At 39.6% G+C, this 16113-nt stretch overlaps 1 protein-coding gene across 3 annotated transcripts in view; it reads right to left on the bottom strand.

Moving 5' to 3' along the window:
- Positions 1-16113, bottom strand: part of PRSS12 (serine protease 12) — a 79492-nt gene that overhangs the window by 3705 nt on the left and 59674 nt on the right. The gene's annotated exons all lie outside the window — the stretch shown is intronic.

Genomic DNA, 16113 nt, shown 5'->3' with positions numbered 1-16113 from the left:
TTTTTATCTTTATCTTTTTTTTTTTTTTTTTAATTTTTGTTTTTTGTTTTTTGAGACAAGATCTCATTCTGTCACTCAGGCTTGAGTGCAGTAGCACCATTGCTCACTGCTCACTGCAGCCTCAACCTCCTAGGCGCAAGTGATCCTCCCACCTCAGTCTCCCAAGTGGCTGGGACCACAAATACACACCACCACACCTGGCTAATCTTTTATTTTTTTGTAGAGACAGGATCTTACTATGTTCCCCAGGCGGGTCTCGAACTCCTAGGCTCAAGCAACCCTCCTACCTCAGCCTCCTAAAGTGCTAGAATTACAGGCATGAGCCACCATGCCCAGCCATGTTTTTAATCTTTTAATGTGGCTACTAAAAAAATTCAAAGTTACATATATCCCTTGTTATTTGTAACTTACATTATATTTCTGCTAGACAGCATTGGTCAAGATTGTTTTACAGGAACTAGGCACCTGAGTTCCATGCAGTCCTAAGTTGCTTGTAATTTTTAAGTTGGAATTAATGAGACACTACCTTCAAATGTCAACTTTTTATATCTTTTACGATAATAATGTTACTATTCAACTTTAAAAAAAAAAACGTCTCATTGCAACAATATTTTCCATTCTGTAAGCTGTGATCCTTGGCCAAAATAATATTTGCAGCTAAACTGGCTTATAAATCTATTCCGCATTATCTATAAAAATTGAGTCTTCAACCAGTAAACAAAGAAACAGGACCTTACTACCACAAGGCGATTTATTTTTTAAATAATCTCAATGTTAAAGCCCTGGGCAATCTTGCCTCAATGTGTCATTTCATGCCAAGACTATTGCAATAGTCCCCTGAATGGCCTTGCTGCTTCAAGTTTTAACTTTTTCAACCCAGCCCTCATGCTGCAGCCAGAGTGATGTTTTTTCTGCCTGATAATATAACTCCTGAGTACTCTTCAAGGGATCCCCAATCCATGTGATAAATTCAAATTCCTTAAATGATACACAAATGCATCTAAGAACCGGCCCTTGTTCCCCTCTCTGATACTAGCCTGGCCCCTGTGCTCCTGTCATTTAAACCATTTGAAGAGTTGTCTTACAAACCTGTCATTATTCAAACCATGTGCAATGTTGTTTCCCTTGTCCCCTCTCTCCTAATATGACAAAAACTGATTTTGTCCAGATCAAGTCAGAGTTCTCCTAGGAGGCTCCTCCTAATCGTCTGCTCTCCTGTAAACTAACCAATCCTTTTGAACACTCTCAGTGCATATGTAACAGTTTCTAGGACTTAAAGGCTCCTCAAATGCAAGGACCATGTCATGATCACTGCTATATCCTTAGCACCCAGCAAAGCGCTTGGTAGAGAAAGCTCTTAATTTATATTGAATGAGTTATTTTGAAAGACATTCACGTCCACATACATACTTACACTCTCATCCCTAAGTTACTGAAATTAAAAAGAGATTTACTAATTACCATATTATATCAAACTAGCACAAAGCTTTGTATTTTATATAAAAATCCCCATGAAAATCCAATGTTCTTGTTAATGCTAGCTATGCATCAGAATCACTTATACCACTTCAAAAAATATAAATGTCTAAGCCATACAATATCTGAGAATATAAATTAATACGGCTGGTGTAGGATCACGGGTAGTTGATATTCACAGTCTTACCTGGGAACTACTGAACCAAAGATTCAAAAGTGTGGGCATAACTCCTGCCCCTACGTGCCCAGAATTTCACTGGGTGAAGTAAGCATCCTAAGAGATTACCGATAGATACCAAAATGCAAAAAGCATACATGTTCCATATATATACTGTGTTCTTGGATCAAGTATATTTTGGCAGGTAATTAGTATGCTCACCAATCAGCATTAATATTAAATCGGGATAAAAATATTTACCTAATAAGAAGGCAAACAGCACCATTGTTGCCAAAATGAAGTTCTTTGTTAGTTCCTATGTATATGGAATACACCCACACACACACAATTTTTTTTTTCCTTTTTGAGACAAGGGTTCTCTCTTGCCCAGGCTGGAGGGCAGTGGTGCGATCACGGCTCACTGCAAGCCTTAATCTCCTAGGCTTAAGCCATCCTCCTGCCTCAGCCTCTGAAGCAGCCAGGACCACACACACATGCCATCATGCTTCCTAATTTTCGAAAATTATTTTTTGTACAGATAGGGTCTCACTATGTTGCCTAAGTTGGTCTCAAACTCCTGGGCTCAAGCGATAAGCCTGCCTTGCCCTCTCAAAGTTCTTAGATTATAGGTACTGCACCCAGTAGAACCTATACTTTCAAAGTTGTCCTGATTTAGGGAAATAAACCAGTGAAACCTGAGAATGGAATCCCACACTCCTTTAACTCCAGTTATTCTTAGAAAAGATTTTGTGCTTAGAATATGAAGAGCATCTGACTCAAGATTGGAATAGTTTTCCAACCAGATTTTTGTCTTCTAGTGTCACCTCTCCTAGTGGTGATGATTCTCTGCTTTAGGAATAATACTTTGGCTGAAGTACTCAATATGTGTGTGGACTTCAGAAGCATCTGTAATGGTTCCAGGCTTCTCAAGACAATATATAAAGCAATCCTCTTTTGCACTGTATTTTAAGGTCTTTTTAGTTGAACTTTTGTTATTTTGATAGACTTTATTATATCCAAAAATGCTTCTAAAACTAACATTTCAAGTTTTATCTGACACATCATTCAGTTGTTTGCTTTGCTGAAATGCCTTCAACTCCCCCTCACATAAAAACTGGATGAAATTCCCAGACAAGCTTGAGCAAGAAAGGATCTGAGATAGCAGTTTATTAAAAGCCAATGTCCAAGTTTCTCTGAGACTCAGATTAAAGTAAACAACGACAACAACAAATTCCTAGAATTAAAAGTGGAATCAATTCAGGTGTTTATTCTTTGTGTTTGTCCTCTACATGGATTCGTCTCTACAGGAAAACAATATTTTACATCAGGCCATGCACATCTGCTACTACTAAAATCTGTTTTTCTCTGTCTGGATGAAACTCAAAAAGTAGTTGACTAAAGTCGTTTGTGCAAATGGTTCCAAATGCTTACAGAGAAGTAAACCTCAGTAGCATCTTGCATTAGCCCTTACACATGTATAAATACTGTGTGTACTACAGAAATTGTTTCAGCATGATTGGTGATAATGTGTATTACCAAAGGCTGTGTTCCTAAGAACTCTGCTCTACCACATACTATGTCATGATAAAACATCTATTAGGCACCTGACACACTGTGTTCTTAAAAACTAAGTCCCATTACCTCTGTGGCTCATCTTTCTAATTAGAAATATCTAGTCATTTTTGATTTTCAGAGCAATAATTTCTAACCATTTCCAGCTGCTATTGCATTTCTAGGCAAAAAGTCAATGAAATAACATCAGGTAAAGTTATATTATTGAACAAATCCACTTTGGAGTAAAATTGCAGAAATAAGAAAGCCCTTGTTTCAGGTACATTCATTCCTGGAAAATCATGTTTGTTATAAGAATAAGCAATTAAAAGAAATAAGTTTAATATTCAGGAACTTTTGTCTCGATTATATTGCTGTACCACAATAGATACAAGGTCATTTCATGGTACTTATAGTTACAAACTAGAATAGAAAACAGCAAAACTTAGCAATTTATATTATGTAAGATTCACAAGCCAGCCAGGAAAGAATTTATCAAATTGAAACTGCCAACAGGATACAGCATACCATGTGTATTGCATTAACATTGTGCCAATTGAAATTTATCACTTGAAACTGCCAACAGGATACAGCATACCATGTGTATTGCATTAACATTGTGAAAAAATGAGACAGTCATTAAAAAGTGATTTACCAACTACTTCAGGTGCTCTTGTTACACTGGCATGGAAATGTGCAAAAGCTATGAGGGAATAAGAGTTGAGTTATGAACACTTTGCCAGCATTCACATAAAGTACCCTTAAAGATATGAAAAGAGTGTAACTGAGGCTAGCGGCATTATGGCATTAATATTGCATAGTAGAATTATGGCATTTTGATCTCATCCTCGTCTGGTCACCATTCCTACATTATTCTAATATAAGAATTATGTAAAAGAGTGACTATGCTATGAAGACAAACAAATCAACAAAGTTCTCATCCTGTTTAATAACACAAATGATAATAACAATCTATGCCTTATTGTCTAGAAACGGCTGCTCAAGAACACTGGCCTATATCATTGCAAGAATTAGGTACCAAGGAAGTTTTGATGAACAAAAAATCTTCATGGATACAGAAGACCAGTAGTTGATAAAGCAGTGGAAATGTCAAAAGGGGATGAGGGGAAGCTAATTTCAAAATATGAAGTCCAGTTCCCCTACTTATAGGCCTTATATTAAACTAAGTATCTTTCACCTGCCATCTAAAAGGACAGGAACCTCTCAGAGCCCAACTACATTGCTTCTATACTACAGTCTCTATTTTGCAAATCTCAGTGTTTCTGATAATGAAAGAGGGATTTGTTTTAAGCGAAAGTCCCTAAACCTACTAAAACAAAATTTGGAGCTTGTTCTAATCACTAGTAACAGGCTGTATGCCTTTTAATAAATTTACTGCAATAAAGATATGAGCTGTAGCCTCCTTAGGCGCTTCAAACAGGAAGTCTATGAAATCGGCAAAGGTTAAAGACCAAGTCAGAGGATATATAACACATTTGCAAAGCAGTTTTTTCCTTACTCACATTAAGAGAATCTTGTATTATAGCCAAAGCATATCAAAATGCTGTGTATCATAATCTGTTCCTCTGCTCTTTACTCAACCATTTTTATCTTAAACTGTGCAGATGAGAGAAATTCCAAATGACATATGGAAGGAATTATCTGTTGATCTAGTTTTAAAAATACCACCAACCTCTAAATAGTCCAACATTCTTAAATATCTTCACTATCTGGCAACTGAGCCACCACTTTCATAATTCAACAATCATTTATCTACTGTGTGCCAAGTCACACAGTAGACATTTGGTGTATAAACACAAACGAGACAATTACTGACTCTAAGCAATAATCTAGAAAGAGCAGGCCAAAGAAGAAATAACGACATGTAAATAAATAAATCCAACATGTGCCAAAAAAAAGCCCTTCCAGGGAACACAAAAGTTAAAGTTTTTAACCTCAAGTGCAGCTTTTTTGAGCAATTTCCCTACTTTAAATACTTTAAGCCCTGAATTTCTGTGACAATAACTTTTAGCTGAAATTTGAAAGACAAGAAGTCTTGGATAACAGGAAGATAATAGATTGTTCTTGTTTAAATTCAAAGCCCCAAAACAGGCTTCTTCAAATTTTTTGCAGTTTTCTACCTTACTCTTCTCCATTAGTAAGTGAAATAAAATCATCCTCAGTCCCCTACTTTGACTAATACAGTCTTCGATTTCTGCCTTTAAACTCCAACATAAAAATAGCCAATCTTTGTTTTGAGTTTTACAGTTTATAAAATACTTTCACATACTTTGCAGATCATTTGTTTCTCACTGTGGAACATTATTATCTTCATTTTACACATATCAAATGAAGTAACTCCAAGAGGTTAAATAATTTCTGCAAAGTTAAACAATGAACAATCGGAAGAGCTAGAACTGTAACCCTCATCTTGGTGGCCAGATCCAAGTCTCCTTCTGTTGCACTGTACCAAGCCCTACTGATTTCTATCACAGCCTCTCTACCTTCACTCCCTCCTTTCCTTTTCACCTCTTTTACAAAAACCTTATAACTGGTCTCCCTCTAGTATAAAAGTATAAAATTAGGTCCCTTCCTCACAGTCCCTCCAGTTCCTACTGAAATCATTTGGTAACACAGATCAATTTGCCAGAAAAAAGCATGTAAGTACAAATACATACAAAGATTTTTAATATCATGTCAAGCCCATTCACAGATGCCCCCCTAGATTAATAACTTTGCCTTACCTTCTCAGATATATGCCATACATCTCTGAATGACTCATCTCCTAAAACTCTTCCTTGATCATCTCTCAAGGCTCAAAACTTGAGTGGTTTCCCACTGCCTAGTAAATGAAAGAGAAATCCATAACCCTAGCATCCCAGGCCATTCTCACCTCTCTTCTGTTCACTAGCAAATCCCAGATTCCTGTATTCTAGGTAATAACTAACATTCTTCAAGCATAGCATTAGCTTCCTCACCACAGTGCTCTGAACATTACATCTTATCTACCACCAGCCACTACTTACACACAAACCCAACCTCTCTCTGCTTAAACAGACTCCATAACAGAACTCACTTTTCCTCCCACATATAGACTATTCCATCTTTGAACTGTCCTAGTGTCAATGAAATAAAAACTAAACAACAGAAAACTCTTTTGTGTTAAAATAAAAATTATCTTATCTCCCTTTAACATCTGTGTTATCTAAAGCAAAAGGCAGCAAACCTAATCCAGTCCCAAACAATCTTTCTGCTTGCCTTCTTAGTGCACCATGTCCTTTTCTCATCTTGTGGCACACAGAACTGAGCACAGTTCTCTCTGTTTGATGGAGACAGCACTTTTCTCCGAGGCAGTTGCTTGAGCACAGAAAGACAGAATAGCAAGGTTCTTCACTGCTATGGCTGGACACTGTTCATCAGTGCTACCCAAGACTGCATTAATTTCATGGGCAACCATATCAATTACTGAGTCTTATCAAAGCTGCAGGACACTAAAACCAGTAAGTCTTCTTCACTTGTGCTGTATTTCAGCCAAATTTCCTGGAACTAAAGGCAGCATTTTATTTCATTCTTATTCCATGTTGCTTGTTAGAATCAGCCTATCAATATATTTTGCCAGGTGAGGGGAGGGAATGTAGAGGACCAGTCAATTGTTTGTGCCACTCAGGTAACAGAGGAATGTGTTAAACCCACTATAAATAGGCAGACTCTGAAGCTCAATTATACCCCAAAATGGCCACTAGTATATAAAATACAGGTTTGGCCAGACATGTGGTGGCTCACCCCTGTAATCCCAGCACTTTGGGAGGGCAAGGTGGGTGGATCACTTGAGGTCAGGAGTTTAAGTCCAGCCTGGGCAACACAGTGAAACCCCACCTTTACTAAAAATACAAAAAGTAGCCAGGCATGGTGATGCACAGCTGTAATCCCAGCTACTCAGGAGGCTGAGGTGGGAGAATTGCTTGAACCTGGCAGAGGCAGAGGTTGCAGTGAGCCAAGATTGCACCACTGCCCTCCAGCCTGGGCAACAGAGTGAGACTCTGTCTCAATTAATTAATTAATTAATTAATTAAAATACAGGTTTATATTCTCTGCAGCACCTTGAAAGTGGAAGATTACTGCACAAATATTGACTGAAGTACAAAAATGGAATAAAATAGAGATCCTAGAAACAAGGATATATGAGAATTTGGCATATGACAGACTTAGCATCATCAGTGGGGAAAGACTAGAATATTTAATTTAATGCTAAGAAAACTATCTATAAAGAAAAGTATAAGATTAGGTCCTTTCTTCATACCATACACTATAAACAAAAATAAACTGGAAAAATTAAAATTCTAAATATTAAAAGAAAAACTATAAAGGTTTTTAGGAAAAACATAACAGAATCTCTTCACCAAATGGGGTAAAGCAGACATTTTTAAAATAAGAAATACAAAGCTTTTGCAAAACTTTTAAGAAAATGATGACAATTTTAAATATATGGAGATATTTTTGTAAGAAAAAGACCATAAACAAGTAAAAGGACATGGTCCAAACTAGGAAAAAGTACTCGTAACACCTAACAACAAAGATTTAGCATACAGAACATATCCAAAAATTTAAAAATCAATGACAAATAGGCAGGCAAAGTATATGAACAAATCATGAAAGAGGAAGGTATTAGTCAGGGAAATACAATTAAAAAGAAACCCCAAACTCTGTGATTGGCAAAAAGTTTTAAATTTTGGTAGTGTCAAGGTTAGATGGTGTCATGAGGAAACAGGAACATAACATTGCTGGGTTATAAATGGATACAATTTCTTCAAAGGATAAATTGGTATGCTTGAAAAATTAAAGGGAATCCATATTCCAGGACTCAGAAAAATGTGCCCATGTGCACACACCCATTGAGACTTGTACCTGGTTGTTTACTGCAACATTGTTTTCTACCAATGAAAGAATGGAAAGCAGCTAACTATGCAGCAATAGGAGAATAAAAAACTGGTTCAGTCTTTCAATAGCAGGTAAAATTCATAGCAGTTAAAGTGAACGAACAAATCTGCATGATGGATTACAAGTACATAATGAGGCAAAGGTACGTACCATATGATATCACATAAGAAAAAACAAAAAACAAATTTCTGCTTGTAAAAATGTTTCAATCATGTGGTACACGTTTTTTAAAACTTCATTGTGACAATTTTCAAACACATAAAATTAAAATAGTATAATGAAAGTTGTACTCAACACATTGCATTAATACTTATCAATGTTATCACAAGCATTGGTATACATATTTAAATACCAAAATTGATGCTAGGAAAGTACCAATGACCAAGGCCCACAGAAAAGCACTTGACAAAGGAGAGCTGGTTCTACTGCAGGATCTCCCACCAGGAGCTCTGTGACCCTGGTGGACTGATTTTCTTTTCCTGACCTCTTCTCTGAACTGAGAAGGCTTCAGAATAGACTTATAAAATGTCTGGGACAAGAAGAGATAATTAGGACTAAACTATAGGAAATAGACAATGAAACAGATGCAACCTGACTTTCTCAAAGGTACAAAAGACCAAGACTCAAAGGATCAAAAACACTACAACTACATTCCCTACTCCTTACTATTTATAACTAAATAACCCGATGTCTCTTCTACCTCTACAAAGATATGATTTCAGGCCGGGAGTGGTGGCTCAAGCCTGTAATCCCAGCACTTTGGGAGGCCGAGGCGTGCAGATCACGAGGTCAAGAGATCGAGAGCATCCTGGCCAACATGGTGAAACTCTGTTGCTACTAAAAATACAAAAATTAGCTGAGCGTGGTGGTGCATGCCTGTAGTCCCAGCTACTCAGGAGGCTGAGGCAGGAGAATCGCTTGAACCCGGGAAGAGGAGTTTGCAGTAAGCTGAGATTGTGCCATGGCACTCCAGCCTGGCGCCTGGTGACAGAGTGAGACTCTGTCTCAAAAAAAAAAAAAGCTGAAAGAAGATGGCACAGTAGGAGCAACTCAGGATTGCAGCTCTCAGTGAAGATGCAGAGGGTGAGTGCAAGCCGCATTTCCAGACGGATCTTTGTTGCCCACAGAATGGGGAAATTCCCTGGTGTAGGAGAGACATGGGATGCCGGCGCAGCTGTTTCGGCGGGCACAGCTGTTTCGGCGGGCACAGCTGTTTCGGCCGGCGCCGCAGCGCAGAAGCACTCCGCACAAAATGCACTGGTCTGGATGCCCTGTTAAACCAGCAATCTGAGATTGGGGAGGGCAGATTAGCATATCCATCTGATTAAACAGGACTTGGACAGTGAGCCAAACCAGGAGATTACCAGGAAGTGATGTTTGAGCCTGCGTAGTGGGTCACTGCACAGGAAATCACACAGATCCCAGTGCCCTATCAGCAGGTGACTGAAACACCTGAGAGAGAGTCAACTGTTCAACTTAAAAAAAAAAAAAAAAAAAGGGCTCTGAGGCAGGGACCCAGGTGATCAGGCTCAGTGGGTCCCACCCCCACAGGGACAAACAAAATGGTGATTCAAAATGCTCAGGGTTGAGAGTTTCACTGCGGGCACAGCTGAACCCAGGATGGTGCAGCTCGGTGGGGGAGGGGTGTCCGCCATTACCAAGGCATTCTGCCCCTACTGAGGTACACTCCCATTGCTGACTCAGCGTGGTGTTGCCGAGGCAACCCGCCATAACTGAGAGACTGCACCAAGAGGGCGGAGCCCAAGACAGCAGGGCGGAGCCCATGGCAACAGGGCGGAGCCCACGACAGCAGGGCGGATCCCTCGACAGCAGGGCAGAGCTCACGACAGCAGGATGAAGCCCACGGCAGCAGGGCAGAGCCCATGGCAACAGAGCGGACTCCACGGCAGCAGGATGGAGCCTGGGCAGGCACATAGTGACTAGACTGCCTCCTAGCTGGGCAGGACAGTGCAATGGATACTCATAAAGAAAGCCCTAACTCCCCAAGACAGAGCATCTGAGGAAAAAAAGGGGTTTTATAAGTTCTGCTGCAGCAGACTTAAACGTACCTGCCTATCAGCCCTGAATGATCAACGGAGCTCACAGCTCAGCACTTGAGCTCCTGTAAAGTACAGACCGCCTCCTCAAGCAGCTCCCTGACCCCTGTATATCCAAAGAGTCACCTCAAAAAGGACTGATCAGACTGACATTTGGTGGGCATCATTCTGGGACAAAGATAGCAGAAGAAGAAACTGGTAGCATTCCTCACTGTTCCACAGCTGCTACAGGTGTACCCCAGACAAGCAGGGCCTGGAGTTGGCCTCAGCAGTCACACAGCAGAGGGGCTAGACTGGTAGAAGGAAAACTAAGTAACAGAAATACTTCATCATCAACAATATGGGTGTCCACTCAGAGACCCAATCGAAAACTCAGCAACTACTCAGACGACAGGTGGATAAATCCACAAAGATGGGAAGAAACCAGTGCAAAAATGAGGAAAACACCCGAAACCAAAACATCTCGCCTCCTACAAAGGACCACAACTCCTCACCAGCAAGGGAACAAAGCTGGACAGAGAATGAGTGTGATGAAATTATGGAATCTGACTTCAGAAGGTGGGTAATGAGAAACTTCTGTGAGCTAAAAGAACATGTTCTAAATAAATGCAAAGAAACTAAAAACCTTGAAAAAAGATTCGAGGAAATGATAACAAGAATGGACAACTTAGAAAGGAATATGAATGAATTGAAGGAGCTGAAAAACACAACGCAAGAACTGCGCAAAGCATGCACAAGTTTCAACAGCCAAATTGACCAAGCAGAAGAAAAAATATCAGATGTCGAAGATCAACTCAATGAAATAAAATGAGAAACCAAGATTAGAGAAAAAAGCGCAAAAAGGAATGAACAAAGTCTCCAAGTAATGTGGGACTATGGGAAGAGACCTAACCTACGTTTGATAGGTGCACCAGAATGTCATGAAGAGAATGAATCCAAGCTGGAAAATACTCTTCAGGATATTATCCAGGAAAATTTCCCCAAACTAGCAAGGCAGGCCAATATTCAAAGTCCAGGAAATACAGAGAACACCACAAAGATATTCCACAAGAAGAGCAACCCCAAGGCACATAATCGTCAGATTCACCAGGGTTGAAATGAAGTAGAAAATACTAAGGGCAGCCAGAGAGAAAGGTCGGGTCACCCACAAAGGGAAGCCCATCAGACTCACAGCAGATCTCTCGGCAGAAACCCTACAAGCCAGAAGAGAGTGGGGGCCAATATTCAACATCCTTAAAGAAAAGAACTTTCAACCCAGAAGTTCATATCCCGCCAAACTGAGCTTCATAAGTGAAGGAAAAATAAAATCCTTTGCAAACAAGCAAGTACTCAGAGATTTTTATCACCACCAGGCCTGCTTTACAAGAGCTCCTGAAAGAGGAACTACACATAGAAAGGAACAACCAGTACCAGCCATTCCAAAAACATACCAAATGCTAAAGAGCATCAACAAAATGAAGAATCTGCATCAACTAACGGGCAAAACAGCCAGCTAGTATCAAAATGGCAGTATCAAATTCACACAAAACAATATTAACCCTAAATGTAAATGGGCTAAATGCACCAATCAAAAGAACAGACTGGCAAATTGAATAAAAAACCAAAACCCATCAGTGTGCTGTATCCAGGAGACCCATCTCACTTGCAAGGATACACAAAGGCTCAAAATAAAGGGATGGAGGAAGATTTACCAAGTAAATGGACCGCAAAAAAAGCAGGAGTTGCGAATCCCATCTCTGAAAAAATAGACTTTAAAGCAACAAAGATCAAAAGAGACAAAGAAGGTTATTACATAATGGTAAAAGGATCGATACAACAAGAAGAGCTAATGATCCTAAATATATATGGACCCAATACAGGAGCACCCAGATATATGAGGCAAGTTCTTAACGAATTACAAAGAGACTTAGACTCCCATACAATAATAGTGGGAGACTTTAACACTCCACTGTCAATATTAGACAGATCAACCAGGCAGAAAATTTAACAAGGATATCTAGGGCCTGAACTCAGACCTGGAACAAGCAAACCTGATAGACATCTACAGAACTCTCCACCCCAAATCCATAGAATATACATTTTTCTCAGCACCACATCACACCTACTCTAAAATTGACCACATAATTGGAAGTAAAGCACTGCTCAACAAATGCAAAACAACTGAAATCATAACAGTCTCTCAGACCATAGTGCAATCAAGTTAGAACTCAGAATTCAGAAACTAACTCAGAACCACACAGCTTCATGGAAACTGAACAAGTGGCTCTTGAATGTTGACTGGATAAACAATGAAATGAAGGCAGAAATAAAGAAGTTCTTTGAAACCAACAAGAACGAAGACACAACATACCAGAATCTCTGGGACACATTTAAAGCAGTCTCCAGAGGAAAATATATAGCAATAAGTGCCCATATGAGGAGAATGGAGAGATCCAAAATTGACACCCTATTGTCAAAATTGAAAGAGCTAGAGGAGCAAGATCAAAAAAACTCAAAACCTAGAAGAAGACAAGAAATAACTAAGAGCAGAACTGAAGGAGATAGAGACACAAAAAACCCTTCAAAAAATCAATAAATCCAAGAGCTGGTTTTCTGAAAAGATCAACAAAATAGACAAACCACTAGCCAGACTGATTAAAAAAGAAAAGAGAGAACAACAAAATAGATGCAATAAAAAATGATAAAGGGGAAATCAGCACAGATTCCACAGAAATTCAAACCTTCATCAGAGAATATTATAAACTAGTAAACCTGGAAGAAATGGATACATTCCTAGACACCTGTGTTCTCCCAAGCCTAAACCAGGAGGAAGCCGAAACTATGAATAGACCAATAACAAGGTCTGAAGTCAAGGCAGCAATTAAGAGCCTACCACACAAAAAAAGCCCAGGTCCAGATGGGTTCACAGCCGAATTCTACCAGACACACAAAGAGGAACTGTTATCATTCCTTCTGAAACTCTTCCAAATAATCCAAAAAGAGGGTATCCTTCCCAAATCACTTTATGAGACCAACATCATCCTGATACCAAAACCCGGCAGAGACTCAACAAGAAAAGAAAACTTGAGGCCAATATCCATGATGAACATAGATGCAAAAATCTTCAATAAAATACTGGCAAGCCAATTGCAACAGCACATCAAAAAACTTATCCACCATGATCAAATAGGATTCATCCCGGGGATGCAAGGCTGGTTCAACATACGCAAGTCTATAAACGTAATTCACCACATAAACAGAACCAAAAAAAAAAACCCACAATTGTCTCAATTGATGCAGAGAAAGCATTTGACAAAATTCAAGAGCCCTTTATGCTAAAAACCCTCAATAAACTCGGTATTGATGGAAGGTATCTCAAAGTAATAAAAGCTATTTACAACAAACCAACAGCCAATATCATACTGAATGGGCAAAAACTGGAAGCATTCCCTTTGAAATCTGGCACTAGACAAGGATGCCCTCTTTCACCACTCCTATTCAATATAGTACTAGAAGTTCTAGCCAGAGCAATCAGGCAAGAAAAAAAAAAAATAAAGGGTATTCAAATAGGAAAGGAGGAAGCCAAATTGTCTCTATTTGCAGACAACTTGAGAGTATACCTAGAAGACCCCATCCCCTCAGCCCAAAAACTCCTGAAACTGTTAAGCAACTTCAGCAGAGTCTCAGGATATAAAATCAATGTGCAAAGATCACAAGCAATCCTATATACCAATAACAGACTTAAAGAGAGCCAAATCAAGAATGAACTGCCATTCACACTTGTTACAAAAAGAATAAAATACCTAGGAATACAACTTACAAGGAACGTAAGGGACCTCTTGAAGGAAAACTACAAACCACTGCTCAACGAAATGAGAGGACACAAACAGATGGAGAAACATTCCATGTTCATGGTTAGGAAGAATCAATATCGTGAAAATGGCTATTTCCCAAAGTAATTCACAGAATTAATGTTATCCCCATCAAGCTACCATTGACTTTCTTCACAGAACTGGAAAAAAACCACCATAAACTTCATATGGAACCAAAAGAGAGCCTGCATAGCCAAGTCAATTTTAAGCAACAAGAACACAGCAGGAGGCATCACACTACCGGACTTCAAACTATACTACAAGGCTACAGTAATCAAAACAGCATGGTACTGGTACCAAAACAGAGATACAGACCAATGGAACAGAACAGAGGCATCGGAGGCAACACAACATATCTACAACCATACAATCTTGGATAAACCTGACAAAAACAAGCAATGGGGAAAGGACTCCCTATTTCATAAATGGTGTTGGGAAAACTGGCTAGCCATGTGCAGAAAGCAGAAACTGGACCCCTTCCTGACACCTTACACTAAAATTAACTCCAGATGGATTAAAGACTTAAACATAAGACCTGGCATCATAAAAACCCTAGAAGAAAATCTAGGCAAAACCATTCAGGACATAGGAGTAGGCAAGGACTTCATGAACAAAACACCAAAAGCATTGGCAGCAAAAGCCAAAATAGACAAATGGGACCTAAACAAACTCCACAGCTTCTGCACGGCAAAAGAGACAGTCACTAGAGTGAATCAGCAACCAACAGAATGGGAAAAAATTTTTGCAGTTTATCCATCTGACAAAGGGCTGATATCTAGAATTTGCAAAGAACTCAAACAGATTTACAGGAAAAAAACAAACAAGCCCATTCAAAAATGGGCAAAGGATATGAACAGACACTTTACAAAAGAAGACATACATGAGGCCAACAAACATGAAAAATGCTCATCACCACTGGTCATTAGAGAGATGCACATCAAAACTACATTGAGATACCATCTCACGCCAGTTAGAATGGTGATCATTAAAAAATCTGGAGACAACAGATGCTGGAGAGGATGTGGAGAAATAGGAACACTTTTACACCGTTGATGGGAGTGTAAATTAGTTCAACCATTGTGGAAGACAGTGTGGCGATTCCTCAAGGCCTTAGAAATAGAAATTCCATTTGACCCAGCAATCCCATTACTGAGTATATATCCAAAGGACTATAAATCAGTCTACTATAAGGACACATGCACACGAATGTTAATTGCAGCACTGTTTACAATAGCAAAGACCTGGAACCAACCCAAATGCCCATTGATGATAGACTGGACTGGGAAAATGTGGCACATATACACCATGGAATATTATGCAGCAATCAAAAGTGATGAGTTCGTGTCCTTTGTAAGGACATGAATGAATCTGGAGAACATCATTCTCAGCAAACTGACACAAGAACAGAAAATGAAATACCACATATTCTCACTCATAGGGGGGTGAGGAAAAATGAGAACACATGGACACAGGGAAGGGGATACCACACACTGGGGTCTATTGGGGGGAATAGGGGAGGGACTGCAGGGTGGGGAGTTGAGGAGGGATAGCCATATGTGGGTGAAGGGGAGGAAGGCAGCAAAACAGACTGCTATGTGTGTACCTATGCAACTATCTTGCACATTCTGCAAATGTACCCCAAAACCTAAAATGCAATAAAAAAAATACCGCATATTCTCACTCATAGGCGGGTGATGAAAAATGAGAACACATGGACACAGGGAAGGGAGTACTACACACTGGGGTCTATTGAGGGGAGGGACAGCGGGGGCGGGGAGCTGGGAAAATGAAATACCACATATTCTCACTCATAGGGGGGTGAGGAAAAATGAGAACACATGGACACAGGGAAGGGGATACCACACACTGGGGTCTATTGGGGGGAATAGGGGAGGGACAGCGGGGGCGGGGAGCTGGGAAGGGATAGCCTGGGGAGAAATGCCAAATGTGGGTGAAGGGGAGGAAGGCAGCAAAACACACTGCCACGTGTGTACCTATACAACCATCTTGCATGTTCTGCACATGTACCCCAAAACCTAAAACGCAATTAAAAAAATAAAATAAATAAATAAATAAGAGCCAG

The sequence above is a fragment of the Callithrix jacchus genome, chromosome 3 (assembly GCF_049354715.1).
Source record: "Callithrix jacchus isolate 240 chromosome 3, calJac240_pri, whole genome shotgun sequence".
NCBI classification, from domain to species: Eukaryota; Metazoa; Chordata; class Mammalia; order Primates; family Cebidae; genus Callithrix; species Callithrix jacchus.
The sequence above is the reverse complement of the archived record's forward strand: the minus strand, read 5'-3'. Positions and strand labels throughout refer to the sequence as shown.